The sequence below is a fragment of the Nerophis lumbriciformis genome, linkage group LG35, assembly GCF_033978685.3.
Source record: "Nerophis lumbriciformis linkage group LG35, RoL_Nlum_v2.1, whole genome shotgun sequence".
NCBI lineage: Eukaryota > Metazoa > Chordata > Actinopteri > Syngnathiformes > Syngnathidae > Nerophis > Nerophis lumbriciformis.
In genome coordinates, this window is record NC_084582.2 from 2,012,556 (window position 1) to 2,021,887 (window position 9,332).

Consider the following 9,332-nt stretch of genomic DNA (forward strand, 5'->3'; position numbering starts at 1 on the left):
AAAAAATGCTCAGTCTTTCACAAGAAAGGATGGGGCGAGGTACACCCCTTTGTCCACAACTGCGTGAGCAAATAGTCAAACAGTTTAAGAACAACGTTTCTCAAAGTGCAATTGCAAGAAATGTCGGGATTTCAACATCTACGGTCCATAATATCATCAAAAGGTTCAGAGAATCTAGAGAAATCACTCCACGTAAGCGGCATGGCCGGAAACCAACATTGAATGACCGTGACCTTCGATCCCTCAGACGGCACTGTATCAAAAACCGACATCGATCTCTAAAGGATATCACCACATGGGCTCAGGAACACTTCAGAAAACCACTGTCACTAAATACAGTTTGTCGCTACATCTGTAAGTGCAAGTTAAAGCTCTACTATTCAACGCGAAAGCCATTTATCAACAACATCCAGAAACGCCGCCGGCTTCTCAGGGCCCGAGCTCATCTAAGATGGACTCATGCAAAGTGGAAAAGTGTTCTGTGGTCTGATGAGTCCACATTTCAAATTGTTTTTGGAGATATTCGACATCGTGTCATCCGGACCAAAGGGGAAGTGAACCATCCAGACTGTTATCGACGCAAAGTTGAAAAGCCAGCATCTGTGATGGTATGGGGGTGCATTAGTGCCCAAGGCATGGGTAACTTACACATCTGTGAAGGCACCATTAATGCTGAAAGGTACATACAGGTTTTGGAACAACATATGCTGTCATCTAAGCGCCATCTTTTTCATGGACGCCCCTGCTTATTTCAGCAAGACAATGCCAAGCCACATTCAGCACGTGTTACAACAGCGTGGCTTCGTAAAAAAAGAGTGCGGGTACTTTCCTGGCCCGCCTGCAGTCCAGACCTGTCTCCCATCGAAAATGTGTGGCGCATTATGAAGCGTAAAATACGACAGCGGAGACCCCGGACTGTTGAACGACTGAAGCTCTACATAAAACAAGAATGGGAAAGAATTCCACTTTCAAAGCTTCAACAAACAGTTTCCTCAGTTTCCAATCGTTTACTGAGTGTTGTTAAAAGAAGAGGTGATGTAACACAGTGGTGAACATGCCCTTTCCCAACTACTTTGGCACGTGTTGCAGCCATGAAATTCTAAGTTAATTATTATTTGCGAAAAAAAAATTAAGTTTATCAGTTTGAACATCAAATATGTTGTCTTTGTAGTGCATTCAATTGAATATGGGTTGAAAATGATTTGCAAATCATTGTATTCCGTTTATATTTACAGCTAACACAATTTCCCAACTCATATGGAAACGGGGTTTGTACATTTTTTTCAGTCAACAAACTACAAACCCCGTTTCCATATAAGTTGGGAAATTGTGTTAGATGTAAATATAAACGGAATACAATGATTCGCAAATCCTTTTCAACCCATATTCAGTTGAATATGCTACAAAGACAACATATTTGATGTTCAAACTCATAAACTTTGTTTTTTTTTTGGCAAATAATAATTAACTTAGAATTTCATGGCTGCAACATGTGCCAAAGTAGTTCGGAAAGGGCATGTTCACCACTGTGTTACATCACTGTTTCTTTTAACAACACTCAATAAACGATTGGGAACTGAGGAAACTAATTGTTGAAGCTTTGAAAGAGGAATTCTTTCCCATTCTTGTTTTATGTAGAGCTTCAGTCGTTCAACAGTCCGGGGTCTCCGCTGTCGTATTTTACGCTTCATAATGCGCCACACATTTTCAATGGGAGACAGGTCTGGACTGCAGGCGGGCCAGGAAAGTACCCGCACTCTTTTTTTATGAAGCCATGCTGAATGTGGCTTGGCATTGTCTTGCTGAAATAAGCAGGGGCGTCCATGAAAAAGACGATGCTTAGATGGCAGCATATGTTGTTCCAAAACCTGTATGTACCTTTCAGCATTAATGGTGCCTTCACAGATGTGTAAGTTACCCATGCCTTGGGCACTAATGCACCCCCATACCACCACAGATGCTGGCTTTTCAACTTTGCGTCGATAACAGTCTGGATGGTTCGCTTCCCCTTTGGTCCGGATGACACGATGTCAAATATTTCCAAAAACAATTTCAAATGTGGACTCGTCAGACCACAGAACACTTTTCCACTTTGCATGAGTCCATCTTAGATGATCTCTGGTCCAGAGAAGCCGGTGGTGTTTCTGGATGTTGTTGATAAATGGCTTTCGCTTTGCATAGTAGAGCTTTAACTTGCACTTACAGATGTAGCGACAAACTGTATTTAGTGACAGTGGTTTTCTGAAGTGTTCCTGAGCCCATGTGGTGATATCCTTTAGAGATTGATGTCGGTTTTTGATACAGTGCCGTCTGAGGGATGGAAGGTCACGGTCATTCAATGTTGGTTTCCGACCATGCCGCTTACGTGGAGTGATTTCTCCAGATTCTCTGAACCTTTTGATGATATTATGGACCGTAGATGTTGAAATCCCTAAATTTCTTGCAATTGCACTTTGAGAAACGTTGTTCTTAAACTGTTTGACTATTTGCTCACGCAGTTGTGGACAAAGGGGTGTACCTCGCCCCATCCTTTCTTGTGAAAGACTGAGCATTTTTTGGGAAAGCTGTTTTTATACCCAATCATGGCACCCACCTGTTCCCAATTAGCCTGCACACCTGTGGGATGTTCCAAATAAGTGTTTGATGAGCATTCCTCAACTTTATCAGTATTTATTGCCACCTTTCCCAACTTCTTTGTCACGTGTTGCTGGCATCAAATTCTAAAATTAATGATTATTTGCAACAAAAAAATTTTTTATCAGTTTGAACATCAAATATGTTGTCTTTGTAGCATATTCAATTGAATATGAGTTGAAAATGATTTACAAATCATTGTATTTCGTTTATATTTACATCTAACACAACTTCCCAACTCATATGGAAACGGGGTTTGTAAAACAATGACACATTTCCTTACGGAGGTTCACTAACATTGCATTCTGTTTGTCAATTCCCATGTTTACTTGTCAGAACAAACTGAATACTCAATTATAGATGAAAAGGTGAAAATAACAACATTTTACAATAAGAGGTATAAACCAGTAACATTGATACAAATTCAAGTTTGTAACAACAAATAACACCTCATCGATAATGAATGCAAAACAATCATTACATGCACCGTTAGGCTAGCACAGGGGTCGGCAACACAAAATGTTGAAAGATCCATATTGGACCAAAAATACAACAAAAAAAAATCTTTCTGGAGCCGTAAAAAAAATATAGTGTTATAATGAAGGCAACACATGATGTAAGTCAATCAATCAATCAATCAATGTTTATTTATATAGCCCTAAATCAGACGTGTCTCAAAGGGCTGCACAAGCCACAACGACATCCTCGGTATAGCCCACATAAGGGCAAGGAAAAACTCACCCCAGTGGGACGTCGATGTGAATGACTATGAGAAACCTTGGAGAGGACCGCATATGTGGGTAACCCCCCCCCTCTAGGGAGACCGAAAGCAATGGATGTCGAGTGGGTCTAACATAATATTGTGAGAGTCCAGTCCATAGTGGATCCAACATAACAGTAAGAGTCCAGTCCACAGTGGGGTCAGCAGGAAACCATCCCGAGCGGAGACGGGTCAGCAGCGCAGAGATGTTCCCAACCAATATACAGGCGAGCGGTCCACCCCGGGTCCCGACCCCGGACAGCCAGCACCCCATCCATGGCCACCGGATCTGTGTGTCTTCCCCTCCACAAGGGATAGGGGGGAGCAGAGGAGAAAAGAAAAGAAACGGCAGATCAACTGGTCTAAAAAAAGGGGGGCTATTCAAAGGCTAGAGTATACAAATGAGTTTTGAGATGGGACTTAAATGTTTCTACTGAGGTAGCATCTCTAATTGTTACCGGGAGGGCATTCCATAGTGCTGGTGTCTATATTAGCTATATTAGCCTACTATCAAAGGCTGACGCAAATCTTTGTTGACAGAAATGTGGTATTTTAATTTATATTCTACACATTTTTGCAACATTGGAAGTCATTAGTAAAATGGAGGGTTCTTACAGGATGAGATAACTCCTTGAAATTCTTCTAATGGATGTATTACAATCTTTGCAATCTGGGTAACGTTTGCTGTGGTCTGGAACAACGTGGCACACAAACAACTATGAGAAATGCAGACAATATTACATACAGATAATGTGTCATGAGACATGCAAATATAAATTAAATACACAGAGGACATAAGTAAAGGAAATTAAATTAAGCTTAAATGTACTGACAAACGAGGCATATTGATGCAATATGTACATAGAGCTAGCCTAAATAGCATGTTAGCATCGATTAGCTTGCTGTCATGCACTGACCAAATATGCCTGATTAACACTACAACAAGTGAATAATATCAACAAAGCTCACCTTTGTGCATTCACGCACAGCATACAACGTTTGGTGGACAGAATGAGACAAAAAAGGAGCGGCAGAAAACACGTCTGTCTGTGGCAGCATCGGAGAAAGTTGTACATGTCAACAAACTACGATGAGTTCAAGGATCGCTGCAATTAGTCGGACAAAACAGTGCCTGCCAAATACTCTCATCAGTGGCTACCCCAGGGCCGGCCCGTGGCATAGGCCGTATAGGCAAATGCTAAGGGCGCCGTCCATCAGGGGGCGCCATGCCAGTGCCACAAATGTTGGAGAAAAAAAAAAAAAAAGTTGTTACTATTATTTCTAAATACAAAAAATAATCTCACGTTAATTAAAATGCAAAGTAAAGCCTATTTAATAGAAATATTATTTGTTACAACATTACGCTCCTCCCCCCGCACGGTGCGCCCCCTCCCTTCCCGTATCATGACTCTTTTTGGACGTCACCACATCAAAAAATCAACACAAGATGTCAAAACGGCCAAAACTGTCAGGTGCCCAGGGAAGAAAAAAGAGAAAAGAAGAGGAGGAGAAACGAGAAAAAGACAGAGGTAGCAGGTAGGTAACGTTAGCCTACATGAAATTATTTGTATGTTCCAGAATGTGATAGTAACCTGGCTTTTTAGCATTAAGCTAATGTTACATGATTCGGCAATTGCAAATCAATAAATAGCGAGTTCTGTTTTAACGTCGGGTTAATATTGTGGAGGGGGCTAAATTGTTATGGAAAATAATAATGTAACGTTAGGTAATTACAGTACTCCCACCTTACATTCCTCAGGGACATTTGTATTAGATCTTTAAGCAGGTGTTTTTTGTTTACATTGTTATTGCCTTCTGGTTAGCTAATGTTTTCCCTGCAGGTAATAGTCACTTTTCCACCCCTTTATATATTAGGTATAGTTGTAAGTAAAAAAAAAAAAGGTCAAAGACAAAGCTATTCGGGTTCTTGTGAGTATATACACTTCACTGCCGATGTGGGGGGGGCACCTAAAATCTTGCCTAGGGCGCCAGATTGATTAGGGCCGGGCCTGGGCTACCCTGTGGTAAATTTTAAATGTGCTTTATAAATAAGGTTGATTTGATTTGATTTGATTTGATTTGATTTGAAGCATGTTTAATACAAACAATGGGATTTCTAACAATTAGGAAGGTTTGTGTCATGTTTGTTCTCCTACAGAAAACATATTAAAACAAACAAAAACATTTTTTCTTCATCTTTTTCCATTTTCACACATCTCTGAAAGAGGTCCAGGGAGCCACTAGGGCGGCGCTAAAGAGCCGCAGGTTGCTGAGCCCCGCGCTAGCACAATAGAATACAATAGATAGTCTTCAGGAAATACTAAATGTCTAATGGTATGTTTTGAACAAGATAATACCGTGAATAACTCACTATTCACTGGTGATTGCGGGTAAACAGTATTGTGAATTATTTATGCTACAGCAATTAAATTATATATATATATATATATATATATATATATATATATATATATATATATATATATATATATCCAAGCCAGTGGTTCTTAACCTTGTTGGAGGTACCGAACCCCACCAGTTTCATATGCGCATTCACTGAACCCTTCTTTAGTGAAAAATAAAATGTTTTATTTTTTTTCAAATTCAAGACAAAGTTATATGTTTTTGGTAACACTTTAGTATGGGGAACATGTTCTAAGTAACAAAGACTTAATTTAGAGTTATTTGAAAACTAGGGGAACATATTCTAAGTAATAAAGACTTAATTTAGAGTTGTTTGGTTAGGGTAAGGTTTAGGGTTAGGGTTAGAGGGTTGGGGCCAGGGTTAGAGGGTTAGGGTCATTGGCGTTGTTAGGCCTATTTTAGGGGGGCTCAAGCCCCCCTAAAATATTCTTAAGCCCCCATAAATAATTTGGTGGGTTTTTTTTGTTTTTTTTTAAAATACATGCCGACATATTCATTAAAAAGTGGCCCGAATATGAGTTTAAATAAATAATCATATAACCTGTTATTATTCACTCACTTTCCCCTCACTTCATAGCGTAAGGTAGAGCGCCCCTTTGGTGCGTCGATATCCAATCCATTCCACTTGTTCATATAGAAAATGCCCACATCACTCAAATTCCAGTCCGCATTTTCTCTGCGACCTTGCTTGCGGTCCTGCAGGTGTACGAAGAACATTATCTTCCTATACAATGAGTGAAGCTGCACGAAACCTTGTGTGTACAATTGTAAATAATTTAGTTTTTAAGTTTTGTGTTTCTTGTAGAATCTATATATAGTAATGTACATTAGCCTATTGTTAAAATAATGAAAAAAAAACATAATTAAATATATTTGTTTTATTGTATTGTTACATTAATAGCTGTTGTATTATATAGGATGGCTTGTTAAACATTTCATAGGGTTTTCAGTGGGAGGAAAAACCAAGACATTTAATATAAAATGTAAAATAAATAAATACATAAAAAGAAAAAGAAAAAAAATGGTTAAAAGCCATCGTCCCGGGGAGCATTTCATTTCGTCCCATGCATTTTTAAAAAAAATAATAATAATAACAATGAATCATTTCTAAGTCTTTGTTAGCCGTTTGTGAAGTTTTGTGCTTGTGCGTAACGTTCGCTCGCATCCTGTGCATCTCCTGGGGGCAAAGCCCCCCCTGTCCTTAAAAGCTAGTGCCGCCCCTGGTTAGGGTTATAATAAGGCCATGCCGAATAAGGCATTAATAAGTACTTAATAATGACTAGTTAAGAGCCAATATGTTACTAATTTGCATGTTAATAAGCAACTAATTAATGGTGAATATGTTCCCCATACTAAAGTGTTACCATGTCTTTTTTACTGGTGCATACAATGAACCGTGCATGAACATCACCTTGTTCGAAGAACAAAACCAACACAGTGCATAAACTCACAACAAATTACACACCTGCAAATCAGTCAGCTGTTGCCGTATCCGTAATACGCCGATAGGGAGAAGTTTGTATTTACACGATGAGTCGGGTGTGTTTTGACCTCCCCTGAGCCCGACTCACCGAACCCCTAGAGTTCGATCGAACCCAGGTTAAGAACCACTGATCTAAGCACAGAGCACATATCTGATGCTTTATGGTTGTTGAGTTAATGTGCTGTGTGTTGCAGTTTGGAACACCTAAACAGCGCCACTACTTGTCCAAACCAGGAATGACAAGACTAAATGAAAATAAAATAAAAAACATTATCATTTTAGGTCTGTAGCTTGACAGCACCCACTTCAGCTGACTGTATTGACAACTGCTGTATACGGACGGATAAGAATGACATATAATATGTAATATGTAATAATGGGGTAATATCAACGGATTTTCACCACTCAGTTTTACATGTATGATGATTTTCAGAACACATATACGAGTAACACAAAGGCATTGTATCAACTACAGAAAAGAGCTATAAGGATTATTCATAAAGTAGATTACTTAGAACACACTAACATATTATTTATTAATTATGGTTTATTGAAACTACAGGAGATAGTAAAGTTACAGATATTATGTGTTATGTTTAAGGCTAAAAGTAAAACATTACCAGCAAATTTACAAAAAATGCTTGTCATCACTTGTGAGAATGAAGAGCATAGAAGAAAAGGTCATTTCAAACTTCAGTATTCAAGGACATCTTTAAAACAAATGTGTATATCAGTGGTGGGGGTTAAACTATAGAATTCTCTTTACAATGAGATAAAAGACTGTAAACACATATTCCAATTGAAAAAAATATATAAAGACAGAACTATAAGATCATATGGACAGCCATAAGTGTTTACATTTTGCTTTATATTTATTATTTTACTTTTTTTCTGTCTGGTTTTGTATTTGTTTTGTATCATCCTGTGAGGTGTATATTACTTGTTTTTGTTCGGTTTGTACTTCATGAAGTTTTGCACTTGTGCTTTTTTTTTTTTTTTTTTTTTTTTTTTTGTGTGTTTTTTTGTTTGTTTTCATTATATCTGGATGTATTTGTTTGGTTTGTATGATATCCACTATGTAAGACTACGTATTATGTACAAACCTCGTTTCCATATGAGTTGGGAAAATGTGTTAGATGTAAATATAAACGGAATACAATGATTTGCAAATCCTTTTCAACCCATATTCAGTTGAATGCACTACAAAGACAACATATTTGATGTTCAAACTCATAAACTTTATTTTTTTTTTGCAAATAATAATCAACTTACAATTTCATGGCTGCAACACGTGCCAAAGTAGTTGGGAAAGGGCATGTTCACCACTGTGTTACATGGCCTTTCCTTTTAACAACACTCAGTAAACGTTTGGGAACTGAGGAGACACATTTTTTAAGCTTCTCAGGTGGAATTCTTTCCCATTCTTGCTTGATGTACAGCTTAAGTTGTTCAACAGTCCGGGGGTCTGCGTTGTGCTATTTTAGGCTTCATATTGCACCACATATTTTTAATGGGAGACAGATCTGGACTACAGGCAGGCCAGTCTAGTACCCGCACTCTTTTACTATGAAGCCACGTTGATGTAACACGTGGCTTGGCATTGTCTTGCTAAAATAAGCAGGGGCGTCCATCGTAACGTTGCTTGGATGGCAACATATGTTCCTCCAAAACCTGTATGTACCTTTCAGCATTAATGGCGCATTCACACACGTGTAAGTTACCCATGTCTTGGGCACTAATACACCCCCATACCATCACACATGCTGCCTTTTCAACTTTGCGCCTATAACAATCCGGATGGTTCTTTTCTTCTTTGGTCCGGAGGACACGACGTCCACAGTTTCCAAAAACAATTTGAAATGTGGACTCGTCAGACCACAGAACACTTTTCCACTTTGTATCAGTCCATCTTAGATGAGCTCAGGCCCAGCGAAGCCGACAGTGTTTCTGGGTGTTGTTGATAAACTGTTTTCACCTTGCATAGGAGAGTTTTATCTTGCACTTACTGATGTAGCGACTAATTGTAGTTAC